Here is an 18,901-nt window from a genome sequence, read left to right as displayed (position 1 = left end):
TTTTTTTAAATTGTAACTGGTCTGTGCTAAATTACTGAATTCATATTAAGAGATAACTATTAATGTATTTGAAAGTTAATGGTAAAGGGAAAATAGGTCATTGTGCTGGTCTCAATACACCTTGAAATGTACAGTAATTACTTCAATGAACAAGAAGAAAATTAGCAATGAAATTACCAAAAAAGATATGACAGGAAATGCTATTAACATCTAGTAAGTGATTACTCTCCACAAACTCATAGTCAACTAATCTAATTGACTTCAATATTCAATCATTATCAAAAAGAAACCATTCCAAAGACAAAGTGAATGATAGACAAAAAATGGGAGAAGCTTTTTGATGTAGGGCAAAATGTGAAAATATTCAAGTTCAAATAAATTTCCCTTTTCAGACTTTGCCATCTGTAAGACAGATGATACAAAAATCATCTGTTTCTGTGTCTTATGGTCAATGAGGGTATCAGGTGGCCACCACAATGACCAACCGCCTTTACTTTTCTCCATTAAATGTCAGGAACCCATTTGAGCTGGGTGGACAGAAAGGTGCCTAATTGTTTTTCTTTATATTAGGACTATTATAAAAAAAATGGTCTTCAAACCCTAGACCTATGTTTGGCAGCCAAGCACTTTACCGCTTAGCCACCACACCTCCAAGTGAATTCTATAGAAACTTTTAACTGTTTGCTCATCTTTCATTCTACAACTAAAGCAAGGTAATTATGTATTGTTAGGGACAATGCTGTCTGGAATGAGAGAATATGTTAGCCTGGCGGGGTCTAAGGTCATGTCTAGCCTGGGATAACAAGAAGTTACAGTTTTGTAACACTACTGGGTGGGTTGTATCTGTGCACCTCTGTGACCAAGGGGTTTGAGTCATCTAAGCAACCAGACAACTAAACTAAACTAGCGAACTAAAAGAAATCTAGAAACATAAAGAAGAAATTCAAAAATGAGACTTTAATTTCAATGACTAAGGTAGCAGTTACAATCTAGTACATAAACATTAGAAGTGGCCATCATGACAGCACTGGGCAGGGCTTGGCCATATTTTTAAAACAAACTTTAGAAAAAAAAAACTGCTAGTTATTTTGACAGTTGTTCAAATATAAAACAGATTTACACATAGTAAAATTTAAAAAAATAAAAGAAAAATTCTGAAACTTACAGGCAGTCCCAGGTACAGAATAATTAAAACTGACACAGAGACCACTGGTCAACAGTACAGGAAACAGCATAGGCTCTATTTTAAGTACTCCACCCTAACCCATATAATAGGCAGAAATACAAGTATACAGCTTAGCACTAGCCTACAGAAGTAAAATTTAAAATACATAAAAGTAGCTTTGGGAGCGCCAGTTCACAATTATAAAAATTTACCTGTTAATAAAGTCTAGGTCTAATGTTTGTTTTGTTGGTTTTACATGTGTTCCATCAGAAAGAGAGATAACATCTTAGCCGTAACCTCCAACAGGACACTGAGTATTAACACCAGAGACTATGGAGATGACAAAGTGGATACCCCATGATCACCAATAGATAATACAAAGTGAATTAGTATTTGAAAATTTTAAACACACTAAGGGGATAAACTCATTGCTTTAGTGAAGACTGACAATACCAAGTAGTAAATATTATTATACTCTTTATTTATAGCAAAATATGTAGGTCCTAGCTGGGGAATACTGCATACTTCTCACTAATCTTCGGACTTGAAGATAAGCCTTATTATTATTATTTATGAAAAATTTCTCCTCAAAGAAATCAGACAAAAACTCAAAACTGTATTCATGGTAACAGCAAAACATTTATATTATAACAGCATAGAATATGTTAACAGTTTTATTTTAAATTTAATAATATAACAATATTATAATAGAGCTAAATAATGTCAAGTCGCTATTTATACTGTAAAAAAGCATAGAACAAATTGTGCAGGGATGTGACACAAAAAATTATATGATAGCACACTAAAGCAGGGGAGATAACAAATTGAATTAAAAGCATAATCTAGTAAGGCTTTGGCGTTGTGACTGTACAGAGTATTGAATGTTAACTGAAGACACGTATAGTTGTTACAACATTTTCCGGTGGAAGTGACGTTCTGCTTTAGAATTCATGAATAATTAAAGATATACAAGTTTGCTTAATACTGGTACAATAATAATAAGGATAATATACCAAAGCACCTTCCTCCTTCAAAATACAAAAACATGTAACTGAAACAACAAGAAGATTGAGGGGAAAAAAAGGAATATTTAAAAAAAAAATGAACAAATGACTGGACTGATTGTCAAGATATACCTAAATATAGAACAAGATTTATACAAGTCAATTATGGTGATTCCACCTAAATAGTTCTCACAAAGTACATCACTTGAGTATTTGTACCTGTTCATTGTTCTATCCATTGTATCTGTTAGGTTTTCTGACCTTGCGACCACTTCCGGTAATGTAACCATGTTGTGAGGTTGGGTTACAGGGTTCAGGATGTATAACTGTGGGTGTAGAAGTATTTGTCGCCACTCTAGTAGGTGAGCATGGTTACTCAACCTGAGGTTAGGAGCATTCTTCATTGTTTCCTACTGAGTCCCATATTGCAGCTTGGTCACTAAAATTGTCTTGAGAAGGTCTGGTTTTGAAGTAGCATTAGGGAAATGTTAATTTCTTTCAGACGCAGTAGGAATGTAAAAACATCAATGCCAATTAGCAATCAAAAGATAATGACATATTCCCTTAGAGCACAAGGAAGTCTCTAAATGATGGTAGAAAAGGAAAATCTCTAATAGATCCGGTGTGTCTGTGTCTTTGCCTCTAGGAATTGTTTTACTTCTCAAGATGTTCACTGTCAATACAAGAGAACAAAATTTGATAAAAACATTTTTATAGTCAGTGAAACACAAAACTTGGCAAAGCTTTACTCAGGGGTTTAGTATAAAGAAAATATAAAGAGATATACACAGCATTGCTTACCATTGTATTCCATACATCTCTTGACCCATTTTTTGGTTTACATTTCATCTTCATGTTGGTCTACATCTTCATCATGTTGGTCTACATCTTCATCATGCTGGTCTACCTCTTCATGTTGGTCTACATCTTCATCATGTTGGTCTACATCTTCATGTTGTCTACCTTTTCATCATGTTGGTCTAAATAAGAATTTAAAAATTAATAAGAAAAACTTTTGCCTTGAAAAGGAAAAAAAAAATTCTTTTGTTGCTTTTCTTTTCATGTTAAACAAAACTATTATGATGATGCAGGTTTCACTTTATGTTTTAACTTAGTATTTTATGAATAAACTTTTAAGAAAAAAAAAATACACCCAAGACATCTAATACAGCAGCAAAGAATAACAAACAAATAAAGTTTTAAAAATTTTAAGGTTAATTAAGTCATTTAAGTCTAAGGAACTTATTGGAGATTTTCAATTATGCCAGAAAACAATAAATAACTAGCTATGTAGTGTATCTGGTGTACAGAATACAGAAAGCTTTAATATTTAGAGTGAAAATTATGCTATTAAGTTTGTGCATTTCTAGCAAAATGAAATCACAACTAAGTTCTTTTGCTTGCAGTACAAACTCATTGGTTTTGTTGAGTTGGCAACAGCAGTCTTTCCTTCAAAATCTCCAGGTTTATTCTTTTTTTTTATATATATATTTTTATTTCACTTTATATTGTTTCAGCAAATCTCTTTATTGTTTGCTTTTCTTTTTCTATCCTTATCTATTGTATTTCTTTTAGAATGTACTTAAAAATCAAAAAGTAAGCTAAGAGCAAATTACTAAGTTTAAAATTCCCACCAGATAAGATCCAAACAAATGAAAATTTAGTTTGATTATGATTACCCGGAGGATTACCACTATAGCAACGACAATATAGATACAAACAGGAACAACATTCACACACAAAACATACAAAGACACAGTCATACACAACCACTGGTTAATAAACTAAACCTCTTTGTGATGTGACTAATGACCATGAAACACACTGACAGAAAATGGAGTAAAAGAGTTATAAAATCTTTCTGTTCTAGCCTTAATGAAGAGGAAGCGACCACTTTATCCAGATCTGATGTAACTGGTTTAGTGGCTGCAGATTGTCCTCAAGAATGCATAAATGAGATCAGATGTTTCAACATTACTTACATGTACATTGCACTTGATATTCTTGTCGAATGTTTGACATGTTTTGAATGTTTCTTGAGAGCTGAAGAGAATCTACTTCCTTGACCAAATGTTCAGCAGAATAAATGTCATCAGGCAAGATATGAGCATCAAGATGACCATACACAGTCCAGTGCACATATCACATGACCAGGCAGCCATCCTTTCTTATGAGAAGACAAAGTCTTAGTGTAGTGACCTCTCTTGCTTAAATTTTTTCTTGTAACTTGGTGCACAAAATAATTGAGAACTGAAATGACTTCAACAAAAAATTATGAAAATCTAGGAGAGAAAAAAATTCTAAGTAGAGGAAAAGTGACAATTATAATACACATTTTGTTAATGTTTTATTTCTTTGATTTTATGCACATCTGCACAATTTAGGCCATGTCGTGCCTGCAGTCCCTTAAAGACTACTCTCTCTCTCTACATAACAGGGGCTAAATTCTATACAGTTAAATCATTAAAATCAAGGTCTATTCACAGTTAAAATAGTAAGGGTAGTAAAAATTTAATAATTAGGTAAAAATCTAATGTAAATAGTACATGAATAAGATGATAATTCCCCTCTCTCTTTTCGAGTTAGTTGTTAGTAACACCAGGTTAGTAGCAACAAAATCATGTAGAAATAGACATGGCTTTATTTAATTTAGTCTGACTGTTGTTGACTTGTAGCACCAAACTGCTGGTAGGCAACTAAACTGTTGAAGGCATAATATATCTTAGCTAATAAGAACATTTATAATACTTGTGATCACATGAAATAAATGTAGTAGACTTAAGTAATAAAATTTCTTACAATCTAACTCACTACAATAACACAACCTTTCAGTCTTACATTCTGGAGTCGTCTCCCCTAACTAAGACCCAGTGACGACAATGCCACTTTTGCATCATTCACATTCAATCGCTTACCTCTTACCACAGTCACCATAAAAACACACACACTCCATAACACTTCTGCTTGTCCAACATTCTTTCACTGAATCAAGCCCCAAGCATCCTACTTGTCCATATGTTAGACTTTGCAATGACCATGTTTTTAATCATACTAGTTACATTTAGCAGACACTCTGGCACATATTGGAAATAATAGTGCAAATATTATGACTAATCAAGCTTTAAAAAACTCTAAATTAGATTCTTATTTCTGTACCTTGATATCTGTCAACAAAAACAACTGATACATTTGAACCTAAGGAAGAACAAAAAGAATCTGAAATATAAAGTTGTGTAACAAAAACTTGAAAGAGTTCAAGGTAACAAAACTTAATATATAGATATAAATTGCAGATATAGGCGAGAACCTAAAAAATTGGAATTTTATTTTGTAGCTTGATATCTGTTAACAAAAAATTAAACTTCAGTAAAAAAAAGTGTGATTAAACATTTCAAATATATAAATTCATATGTTGCTAATGAAACTAAAAAAAAAAAAAAAGTGGTTCTGGGAGTAATAAGCAGGACTACACATTTGTAAAAACACTGCAGATTATATATAATATATAATAACCATAATCATATATATTTATTTATAATGGTAATCAAAACTAACATAATATAATGTAATATATATATATATATAGAGAGTTGAATGAATACTTGATGTGCCCCAACAGTTAATAGGACACTTGAGGTGCCACATAAGTTAAAAGGACAAGCAGTTGTTAGGACACTTGTGGTGCCCCAACAACTGATAGGACAAACATGAGGTGAACAACAGTTGGTATGATGGATGAGGTGCCCAACAATTGATAGGAAACTTAGAGTGCCCCAACAATAAGACCATTGAGTTGTTAGGATGAATGAGATGCCCCATGATAGGATACTTTAGGTACCCCAACAGTTAATAGGAGACTTGTGGTTATCTAACAGTTGGTAGGAAAAAGAGGTGCCTTACCAACTGATAGGATACTTGAAGTGCCCTACCAAACAATAGGACAAGAGGTGCCCTACAAATTGATAGGACACTAGAGGTGCTCTACCAATTGTTAGGATACTTAAGGTGCCCTACCAATTGATAGGATATTGAGGTGCCCCATCAGTTATAAGGACATTTGAGGTGCCTAAAAAGTGTTGAAACACTTGTGGTGCCCCAACACCTGATTGGACAAACTTGAGGTGGACAACAGTTGGTATGATCGATGAGGTGCCTAACAATTGATAGGACACTTGGGAGTGCCCAAACAATTGATAGAACACTTGGAGTGCCCAAAAATAAGATTATTGAAGTGCCGAACAGTTGTTAGGATAAATGAGATGCCCCAACAAATGATAGGACATTTGAAGTGCTTCAACAATAGATACGATACCTAAGGTGCCTCAACAGTTAAAAGGATATTTGAGGTGCCCAAACAGTTGTTAGGACACTTGTGGTGCCCCAATAGCTGACAGGACACACTTGAGGTGCCCAGCAGTTGGTATGAGGGATGAAGTATTCCAACAATTGATGACCATATAGGTGCCCAACAGTTGGAAGGTATTGATATTTTTTGTTTTTGGCACATCAGCACAATTAAGGCTATGTCATGCCCATAATCTCTCAAGGGTTATTCCCCCTTCATAGCTCAAGAGCTAAGTTTTATACAGTTGGGTCATTAAAAACAAGATTCATTCACAGCTCAGATGGTGAAAATAGTAAACATTTACATAAATTAATAAAAATCTATTTTTAATATTATATATTCACAATTGCTTTGCCCTATCACAAATCAAACACTCGTAGACAGTTAAAGGATGAAAAAGGTGCCCCAAAAATCGACCAGACACTTCAGGTGCACCAACAATTAATTAGTAAATAGTATATTGAAGTTGGACAGTGTAAATTTTGACACAGGCAGACAATATTTTTATGCCAATGTATATTACATATCTCATCAAGTAATAGTCAGTAATTTTGTGCAGTACAAGTATATATATTGCATTGAAGTTGAACTGTAATTGTAAATTTTGACACAGGCAGACAATAAATTTGTGTATATTATATATCTCATTAGTAAATAGTATGTAAGCACTCGTAGACAGTTGAAGGATGAAAAAGGTGCCCCAAAAATCGACCAGACACTTCAGGTGCACCAACAATTAATAAGTAAATAGTATATTGAAGTTGGACAGTGTAAATTTTGACACAGGCAGACAATATTTTTATGCCAATGTATATTATATATCTCATCAAGTAATAGTCAGTAATTTTGTGCAGTACAAGTATATATATTGCATTGAAGTTGAACAGTAATTGTAAATTTTGACACCATAGACAGTAAATTTGTGTATATTTTATATCTCATTAGTAAATAGTATGTAAACACTCGTAGACAGTTGAAGGATGAAAAAGGTGCCCCAAAAATCGACCAGACACTTCAGGTGCACCAACAATTAATTAGTAAATAGTATATTGAAGTTGGACAGTGTAAATTTTGACACAGGCAGACAATATTTTTATGCCAATGTATATTATATATTTCATCAAGTAATAGTCAGTAATTTTGTGCAGTACAAGTATATATATTGCATTGAAGTTGAACAGTAATTGTAAATTTTGACACAGGCAGACAGTAAATTTGTGTATATTATATATCTCATTAGTAAATAGTATGTAAACACTCGTAGACAGTTGAAGGATGAAAAAGGTGCCCCAAAAATTGACCAGACACTTCAGGTGCACCAACAATTAATTAGTAAATAGTATATTGAAGTTGGACAGTGTAAATTTTGACACAGGCAGATAATATTTTTATGCCAATGTATATTATATATCTCATCAAGTAATAGTCAGTAATTTTGTGCAGTACAAGTATATATATTGCATTGAAGTTGAACAGTAATTGTAAATTTTGACACCATAGACAGTAAATTTGTGTATATTATATATCTCATTAGTAAATAGTATGTAAACACTCGTAGACAGTTGAAGGATGAAAAAGGTGCCCCAAAAATCGACCAGACACTTCAGGTGCACCAACAATTAATTAGTAAATAGTATATTGAAGTTGGACAGTGTAAATTTTGACACAGGCAGACAATATTTTTATGCCAATGTATATTATATATCTCATCAAGTAATAGTCAGTAATTTTGTGCAGTACAAATATATATATTGCATTGAAGTTGATTTGTAATTGTAAATTTTGACACAGGCAGACAGTAAATTTGTGTATATTATATATCTCATTAGTAAATAGTATGTAAACACTCGTAGACAGTTGAAGGATGAAAAAGGTGCCCCAAAAATTGACCAGACACTTCAGGTGCACCAACAATTAATTAGTAAATAGTATATTGAAGTTGGACAGTGTAAATTTTGACACAGGCACACATTTTTATGCCAATGTATATTATATATCACATCAAGTAATAGTCAGTAATTTTGTGCAGTACAAGTATATATATTGAATTGAAGTTGAACTGTAATTGTAAATTTTGACACAGGCAGACAGTAAATTTGTGTATATTATATATCTCATTAGTAAATAGTATGTAAACACTCGTAGACAGTTAAAGGATGAAAAAGGTGCCCCAAAAATTGACCAGACACTTCAGGTGCACCAACAATTAATTAGTAAATAGTATATTGAAGTTGGACAGTGTAAATTTTGACACAGGCAGACAATATTTTTATGCCAATGTATATTATATATCTCATCAAGTAATAGTCAGTAATTTTGTGCATTACAAGTATATATATTGAATTGAAGTTGAACTGTAATTGTAAATTTTGACACAGGCAGACAGTAAATTTGTGTATATTATATATCTCATTAGTAAATAGTATGTAAACACTCGTAGACAGTTGAAGGATGAAAAAGGTGCCCCAAAAATCGACCAGACACTTCAGGTGCACCAACAATTAATTAGTAAATAGTATATTGAAGTTGGACAGTGTAAATTTTGACACAGGCAGACAATATTTTTATGCCAATGTATATTATATATCACATCAAGTAATAGTCAGTAATTTTGTGCAGTACAAGTATATATATATTGAATTGAAGTTGAACTGTAATTGTAAATTTTGACACAGGCAGACAGTAAATTTGTGTATATTATATATCTCATTAGTAAATAGTATGTAAACACTCGTAGACAGTTGAAGGATGAAAAAGGTGCCCCAAAAATCGACCAGACACTTCAGGTGCACCAACAATTAATAAGTAAATAGTATATTGAAGTTGGACAGTGTAAATTTTGACACAGGCAGACAATATTTTTATGCCAATGTATATTATATATCTCATCAAGTAATAGTCAGTAATTTTGTGCAGTACAAGTATATATATTGAATTGAAGTTGAACTGTAATTGTAAATTTTGACACAGGCAGACAGTAAATTTGTGTATATTATATATCTCATTAGTAAATAGTATGTAAACACTCGTAGACAGTTAAAGGATGAAAAAGGTGCCCCAAAAATCGACCAGACACTTCAGGTGCACCAACAATTAATTAGTAAATAGTATATTGAAGTTGGACAGTGTAAATTTTGACACAGGCAGACAATATTTTTATGCCAATGTATATTATATATCTCATCAAGTAATAGTCAGTAATTTTGTGCATTACAAGTATATATATTGAATTGAAGTTGAACTGTAATTGTAAATTTTGACACAGGCAGACAGTAAATTTGTGTATATTATATATCTCATTAGTAAATAGTATGTAAACACTCGTAGACAGTTGAAGGATGAAAAAGGTGCCCCAAAAATCGACCAGACACTTCAGGTGCACCAACAATTAATTAGTAAATAGTATATTGAAGTTGGACAGTGTAAATTTTGACACAGGCAGACAATATTTTTATGCCAATGTATATTATATATCTCATCAAGTAATAGTCAGTAATTTTGTGCAGTACAAGTATATATATTGCATTGAAGTTGATTTGTAATTGTAAATTTAGACACCATAGACAGTAAATTTGTGTATATTTTATATCTCATTAGTAAATAGTATGTAAACACTCGTAGACAGTTGAAGGATGAAAAAGGTGCCCCAAAAATCGACCAGACACTTCAGGTGCACCAACAATTAATAAGTAAATAGTATATTGAAGTTGGACAGTGTAAATTTTGACACAGGCAGACAATATTTTTATGCCAATGTATATTATATATCTCATCAAGTAATAGTCAGTAATTTTGTGCAGTACAAGTATATATATTGCATTGAAGTTGATTTGTAATTGTAAATTTTGAAACAGGCAGACAGTAAATTTGTGTATATTATATATCTCATTAGTAAATAGTATGTAAACACTCGTAGACAGTTGAAGGATGAAAAAGGTGCCCCAAAAATCGACCAGACACTTCAGGTGCACCAACAATTAATTAGTAAATAGTATATTGAAGTTGGACAGTGTAAATTTTGACACAGGCAGACAATATTTTTATGCCAATGTATATTATATATCTCATCAAGTAATAGTCAGTAATTTTGTGCAGTACAAGTATATATATTGAATTGAAGTTGAACTGTAATTGTAAATTTTGACACAGGCAGACAGTAAATTTGTGTATATTATATATCTCATTAGTAAATAGTATGTAAACACTCGTAGACAGTTGAAGGATGAAAAAGGTGCCCCAAAAATCGACCAGACACTTCAGGTGCACCAACAATTAATAAGTAAATAGTATATTGAAGTTGGACAGTGTAAATTTTGACACAGGCAGACAATATTTTTATGCCAATGTATATTATATATCTCATCAAGTAATAGTCAGTAATTTTGTGCAGTACAAATATATATATTGCATTGAAGTTGAACTGTAATTGTAAATTTTGACACAGGCAGACATTACATTTGTGTATATTATATATCTCATTAGTAAATAGTATGTAAACACTCGTAGACAGTTAAAGGATGAAAAAGGTGCCCCAAAAATCGACCAGACACTTCAGGTGCACCAACAATTAATAAGTAAATAGTATATTGAAGTTGGACAGTGTAAATTTTGACACAGGCAGACAATATTTTTATGCCAATGTATATTATATATCTCATAAAGTAATAGTCAGTAATTTTGTGCAGTACAAGTATATATATTGCATTGAAGTTGATTTGTAATTGTAAATTTTGACACAGGCAGACAGTAAATTTGTGTATATTATATATCTCATTAGTAAATAGTATGTAAACACTCGTAGACAGTTGAAGGATGAAAAAGGTGCCCCAAAAATCGACCAGACACTTCAGGTGCACCAACAATTAATTAGTAAATAGTATATTGAAGTTGGACAGTGTAAATTTTGACACAGGCAGACAATATTTTTATGCCAATGTATATTATATATCTCATCAAGTAATAGTCAGTAATTTTGTGCATTACAAGTATATATATTGAATTGAAGTTGAACTGTAATTGTAAATTTTGACACAGGCAGACAGTAAATTTGTGTATATTATATATCTCATTAGTAAATAGTATGTAAACACTCGTAGACAGTTGAAGGATGAAAAAGGTGCCCCAAAAATCGACCAGACACTTCAGGTGCACCAACAATTAATAAGTAAATAGTATATTGAAGTTGGACAGTGTAAATTTTGACACAGGCAGACAATATTTTTATGCCAATGTATATTATATATCTCATCAAGTAATAGTCAGTAATTTTGTGCAGTACAAGTATATATATTGAATTGAAGTTGAACTGTAATTGTAAATTTTGACACAGGCAGACAGTAAATTTGTGTATATTATATATCTCATTAGTAAATAGTATGTAAACACTCGTAGACAGTTAAAGGATGAAAAAGGTGCCCCAAAAATCGACCAGACACTTCAGGTGCACCAACAATTAATTAGTAAATAGTATATTGAAGTTGGACAGTGTAAATTTTGACACAGGCAGACAATATTTTTATGCCAATGTATATTATATATCTCATCAAGTAATAGTCAGTAATTTTGTGCATTACAAGTATATATATTGAATTGAAGTTGAACTGTAATTGTAAATTTTGACACAGGCAGACAGTAAATTTGTGTATATTTTATATCTCATTAGTAAATAGTATGTAAACACTCGTAGACAGTTGAAGGATGAAAAAGGTGCCCCAAAAATCGACCAGACACTTCAGGTGCACCAACAATTAATAAGTAAATAGTATATTGAAGTTGGACAGTGTAAATTTTGACACAGGCAGACAATATTTTTATGCCAATGTATATTATATATCTCATCAAGTAATAGTCAGTAATTTTGTGCAGTACAAGTATATATATTGCATTGAAGTTGATTTGTAATTGTAAATTTTGACACAGGCAGACAGTAAATTTGTGTATATTATATATCTCATTAGTAAATAGTATGTAAACACTCGTAGACAGTTGAAGGATGAAAAAGGTGCCCCAAAAATCGACCAGACACTTCAGGTGCACCAACAATTAATTAGTAAATAGTATATTGAAGTTGGACAGTGTAAATTTTGACACAGGCAGACAATATTTTTATGCCAATGTATATTATATATCTCATCAAGTAATAGTCAGTAATTTTGTGCAGTACAAGTATATATATTGAATTGAAGTTGAACTGTAATTGTAAATTTTGACACAGGCAGACAGTAAATTTGTGTATATTATATATCTCATTAGTAAATAGTATGTAAACACTCGTAGACAGTTGAAGGATGAAAAAGGTGCCCCAAAAATCGACCAGACACTTCAGGTGCACCAACAATTAATAAGTAAATAGTATATTGAAGTTGGACAGTGTAAATTTTGACACAGGCAGACAATATTTTTATGCCAATGTATATTATATATCTCATCAAGTAATAGTCAGTAATTTTGTGCAGTACAAATATATATATTGCATTGAAGTTGAACTGTAATTGTAAATTTTGACACAGGCAGACATTACATTTGTGTATATTATATATCTCATTAGTAAATAGTATGTAAACACTCGTAGACAGTTAAAGGATGAAAAAGGTGCCCCAAAAATCGACCAGACACTTCAGGTGCACCAACAATTAATAAGTAAATAGTATATTGAAGTTGGACAGTGTAAATTTTGACACAGGCAGACAATATTTTTATGCCAATGTATATTATATATCTCATAAAGTAATAGTCAGTAATTTTGTGCAGTACAAGTATATATATTGCATTGAAGTTGATTTGTAATTGTAAATTTTGACACAGGCAGACAGTAAATTTGTGTATATTATATATCTCATTAGTAAATAGTATGTAAACACTCGTAGACAGTTGAAGGATGAAAAAGGTGCCCCAAAAATCGACCAGACACTTCAGGTGCACCAACAATTAATTAGTAAATAGTATATTGAAGTTGGACAGTGTAAATTTTGACACAGGCAGACAATATTTTTATGCCAATGTATATTATATATCTCATCAAGTAATAGTCAGTAATTTTGTGCAGTACAAGTATATATATTGCATTGAAGTTGATTTGTAATTGTAAATTTAGACACCATAGACAGTAAATTTGTGTATATTTTATATCTCATTAGTAAATAGTATGTAAACACTCGTAGACAGTTGAAGGATGAAAAAGGTGCCCCAAAAATCGACCAGACACTTCAGGTGCACCAACAATTAATAAGTAAATAGTATATTGAAGTTGGACAGTGTAAATTTTGACACAGGCAGACAATATTTTTATGCCAATGTATATTATATATCTCATCAAGTAATAGTCAGTAATTTTGTGCAGTACAAATATATATATTGCATTGAAGTTGAACTGTAATTGTAAATTTTGACACAGGCAGACATTACATTTGTGTATATTATATATCTCATCAAATAATAGTAATTTTGTGCAGTACAAGTATATAAAATTGTATTGAAGTTGGACAGTAATTGTAAATTTGGACACAGGCAGTAATTTTGTGCTGATGTATATTATACATCTCAAGTAATAGTCAGTAATTTTGTGCAGTAAAAGTATATATATTTATATATACATTCTATTGAAGTTGGACAGTGAAAAGATTAAGAAGCACTCTTCAAAGTGATGAGCTATATCAGTGCTAGTATTCAATGACATTACAGGAAGATAATCAGTATTGAAATATATTACTGATAATTTTGATTTTCATTTTTAATTTTTATGTTCTATATTTAGAAAGCTGTTGACAGTATTGTTCTAGTCAAAATTTGGTATCACTGATATTGTGTCCTTGTTAAATTTTGTCTTTTTTCAATGTGTAAAAAAAATATATATATATGATCAGAACATAAGGTTTTAGAGGTCGCAGATTTAACACTAGTAGATTTTTGTGTTTAGACTATTGTTTATTTTAATGTTTACATTGTATTAATATTGTGCACAATTTCTTGGGGTCTTTAAGTCATTTTTATTTATATTTGTAAGTATATGTAGTATTTCTTGAAAATTTTCTGTCTTTTTTTCCTGCTGTACTTGTTTGTTTTTATATATTGACCAAATCTTGCTTTTGGAACAGGATGTGCTTTAGGGTAAGAGAGTGAGGTCAATGTGTTGCTCGAATCCTCCTCAATTTAATCAAAGTTTTCAGTGCACTGAGTCATCATCATATCATCATTTATATAATTGTAACATTTTGGTATAAACTTTGTTACATTTTTTTTTTACATTATAATATTTTATTAATTTTGTTTTCTCTTTCTATATGACCAAATAATATATTGTAAAAACATAATAATTGATTATGACATTGATTATTAGATTGTTGACAATTTAGTGTGTTATGTTAATCACAATAGTATTGGCTTGATAATATTGTAAGTGATTGTAAACTATAAAAGATATTAGATATCATTATTATCTATAAAAAAGTATAGAATGCCATTGTACTTTTGATAAGTATTAATAGATACATGGATGGATATACTGAACTAAAGAAAGTTGCTGAATCGTTTGGTCTTAAAGATGAAGAAAAGAAAGATGTTTTGACATAAATGGAAAGGAAAGAAAATCAAGTTGATATTGAAAGAGTTGGCGAGAGCACAAAGAGAAGAGAGAAATGCAACTAGATGCTGAAATAAATTAAAAGGAAGCAAAACCAGACAAAGAATCAGAAATAAAAAAAAAAACAACTGAAAAATAAAAGCTGCAATTCAAAACAAGGGAGACAAAACAGAAACTACCAAGCGTGAACATATAGAGAATATTTACAAAGCACAAAGAGAAGAGTGAAATGCAACTAGATGCTGAAAGAAATTAAAAGGAAGCAAAACCAGACAAAGAATCAGAAATTTAAAAAAAAACAACTGAAAAATAAAAGCTGCAATTCAAAACAAGGGAGACAAAAAAAAACTACCAAGCGTGAACATAAAGAGAATATTTATAGGCAAAAAATGAGGGACCTTATGAAACTGATGAAATGAATAGTTATTTTCAGACTATCTGTAAAACTTGCAATTACAATGAAGATACTTGTTCTAATATATTCATCTGTAAACTAAGTGGCAAGACTTTGAGTGTTATTAACTCATTAATAGAAGAACAAAGAAAGAAATGCATCCTGTTAAAAGCAATATTATTGGAATCTAGATCACCAAAGAGAAATTTATTATCAACATCAAAGACAAGAATCTAATTCTCCAAACTATAATGTACCAAGAAATAAATAGATAAGGAATCGGAAATCAGAATAGGTAACAAAGTAATAATGTTAATATAAATGAAGTTCAAGCAACAGTGTATAATATTAAACTAGAACTATAATTTCTTCCAACATATGTTAATGGTGTACTAGTGAAATATACCACAGTCATTACAAATGATAAACGTGTTACACAAGATACTATGACAGGTATAACTAAGAACATATGACAGGCTTAACTAAGATAATATGACATGTAAAACTAAGAAAAAAAGACAGGTAATACTATGAAAATATGACAGGTAAAACTAGAACTTATGACAGGTAAAACTAAAAAAATATGACAGGTAAAACTAAGAAAAAAATGACAGGAAAAACTAAGAAAAATGGACAAGTAAAACTAAGAAAATATGAAAGGCATAACAAAGAAAATATGACATGTTAAACTAAGAAAATATGACAGGTAAAACTAAGAAAATATGACAGGTAAATATAAGACAAATTTCTTTATTAAGCACTCAAAGAATGATTTCACTGGGAATTGCAAATATATTTTGATCACCACATTAAATGCAGAGGTCAAAGACAAGCTAATTATCACACATTTGTTGTTATATTTATTGTTACAAACGTTCAATGGAATATAGATGAAGACATCTAACACAGTTATACATCCGTATGAATTTCTTTTTTAAGCACTCAAAGAATGATTTCACTGGGAATTGCAAACACATTTTGATAACCACATTAAGTGCAGAGGTCAAAGACCTGCTAATTAATACACATTTGTTGTTATATTTATTGTTACAAACGTTCAGTCGGAATATAAATGAAGACGTCTAACACAGTTATACATCCGTATGAATTTCTTTTTAGGCACTCAAAGAATGATTTCACTGGGAATTGCAAACACATTTTGATCACCACATTAAGTGCAGAGGTCAAAGACCTGCTAATTATCACACATTTGTTGTTATATTTATTGTTACAAACGTTCAATTGGAATATAAATGAAAACGTCTAACACAGTTATACATCCGTATGAATTTCCTTTTCTAAGCACTCAAAGAATGATTTCACTGGGAATTGCAAATACATTTTGATCACCACATTAAGTGCAGAGGTCAAAGACCTGCTAATTAGCACACATTTGTACACAAATGCTTGTAGATATCCTCATTACAATTCAATAAAGTTCAAAACCTCACTGGTTACATCACTTCACAGTGTCTCAATGGATAAGAGATGAGCGTGATACAAATGACAATCCCAACTGTTCCTGCACAATCATCATATATCTGATGGCTTATATTTTCATCCTTTTTTTTTTAACTCTTGTTTTGCAAACGTGCATCAGTTGAATAGTTGGAGCCCAATAAAAAGTTTCAGGCTTGCTTTTTTCACTGACTCCTGTTTTGAGCTTGTTGACCTACAGCTTCATTTTGATGAACTGACTGTAACAATATTTTTGATGACGTCGTGTTCAAGCTATTGAAGGTGGTCTACAAGCATCCGGTTTGAGGGCTGAATCAGCCTCACAAACTTCGCACTCAACTAATGTCGAGTGAGTTGAATCAGCGTCAAAGCTTGCACTCAACTAATTATGTCCCAACTATTATTCAACTGAGCCGAAATAACCGGTTATTTTACAAACTCATTCTTCTTTGTTGTTTTTTTGAATGCCTTTTAACATTCCAAGTTATGATGATGCTTTGTCCAAGGCATTGTAGCACGTGAAAAAAATGCAAAACAAGAAAAAGGATGTGCACTGTTGGGTTGTCTACAAATGCACAGACATAACCAACAATTTCGTCTTGGATCAACAATTCAATTGATGACAATATTACTACATCTAGTCCTCAGCTAAAAATCCTCCATTTTTCAAAAATGAATACAATATCCTGTCCTATAAGTACGAAGATGGTCATGGAGACCGATCTTCTTTGAAAAAAAATCCTCAACTACATCCTTTAAACATGAAGATGGCTAAAGAGCCCAGTCTTCACTTTTAAAATTCCTCCATTAATCATTCCTATGAACACAAAGATGGCTAAGGAGTCCAGTCTTCGCTTTTAGAATTCCTCCATTAATCATTCCTATGAACACAAAGATGGCTAAGGAGTCCAGTCTTCGCTTTTAAAATTCCTCCATTAATCATTCCTATGAACACGAAGATGGCTAAGGAGTCCAGTCTTCGCTTTTAAAAGTCCTCCATTAATCATTCCTATAAACACGAAGATGGCTAAAGAGTCCAGTCTTCGCTTTTGAAAAGTCCTAAGCTAAACATAGTAATGTCATCAATTAAATGTGTTTTCTCCGCAACTATTTAGTTGGTCTGCAAGTGCAAATGTTGATTAGTGTGCGCTGCATCACGAGCGGCGATATTTCCTTTGATGGACACGTTCATATGTTCCTTGAGTGTGACTTAATTATTGATTTTTACAAACGTTCAATCGGAATATAAATGAAGACGTCTAACACAGTTATACATCCGTATGAATTTCCTTTTCTAAGCACTCAAAGAATGATTTCACTGGGAATTGCAAATACATTTTGATCACCACATTAAGTGCAGAGGTCAAAGACCTGCTAATTAGCACACATTTGTACACAAATGTTTGTAGATATCCTCATTACAATTCAATAAAGTTGTTACAAAACCTCACTGGTTACATCACTTCACAGTGTCTCAATGGATAGGGTAGAGATGAGCGTGATACAAACGACAATCCCAACTGTTCCTGCACAATCATCATATATCTGATGGCTTATATTTTCATCCTTTTTTTTTTAACTCTTGTTTTGCAAACGTGCATCAGTTGAATAGTTGGAGCCCAATAAAAAGTTTCAGGCTTGCTTTTTTCACTGACTCCTGTTTTGAGCTTGTTGACCTACAGCTTCATTTTGATGAACTGACTGTAACAATATTTTTGATGACGTCGTGTTCAAGCTATTGAAGGTGGTCTACAAGCATCCGGTTTGAGGGCTGAATCAGCCTCACAAACTTCGCACTCAACTAATGTCGAGTGAGTTGAATCAGCGTCAAAGCTTGCACTCAACTAATTATGTCCCAACTATTATTCAACTGAGCCGAAATAACCGGTTATTTTACAAACTCATTCTTCTTTGTTGTTTTTTTGAATGCCTTTTAACATTCCAAGTTATGATGATG

The 18,901-nt window shown here is 31.8% G+C and overlaps 1 long non-coding RNA gene across 8 annotated transcripts in view; it reads right to left on the bottom strand.

Moving 5' to 3' along the window:
- Positions 1–939: 939 nt before the first annotated feature.
- LOC106064201 (uncharacterized) overlaps positions 940–18,901 on the bottom strand; it is a 29,229-nt gene continuing 11,267 nt past the window's right edge. For 4 of the 8 annotated variants that reach the window (XR_008776317.1, XR_008776315.1, XR_008776321.1 and 1 more), the window contains 4 exons: positions 5,326–5,385; positions 4,152–4,428; positions 2,971–3,149; positions 940–2,842 (listed from right to left, as the gene is read on the bottom strand). This is a non-coding gene — a long non-coding RNA (uncharacterized LOC106064201). Of the gene's footprint in view, positions 2,843–2,970; positions 3,150–4,151; positions 4,871–5,325; positions 5,386–18,901 lie in introns of all 8 variants that reach the window. The other 4 variants (XR_008776316.1, XR_008776318.1, XR_008776319.1 and 1 more) reach the window with 4 other exon arrangements.

The sequence above is a fragment of the Biomphalaria glabrata genome, chromosome 2 (assembly GCF_947242115.1).
Source record: "Biomphalaria glabrata chromosome 2, xgBioGlab47.1, whole genome shotgun sequence".
Taxonomy (NCBI): Eukaryota; Metazoa; Mollusca; class Gastropoda; family Planorbidae; genus Biomphalaria; species Biomphalaria glabrata.
Note: the sequence above shows the minus strand (reverse complement) of the source record. Positions and strands in the feature narration are given on the sequence as shown.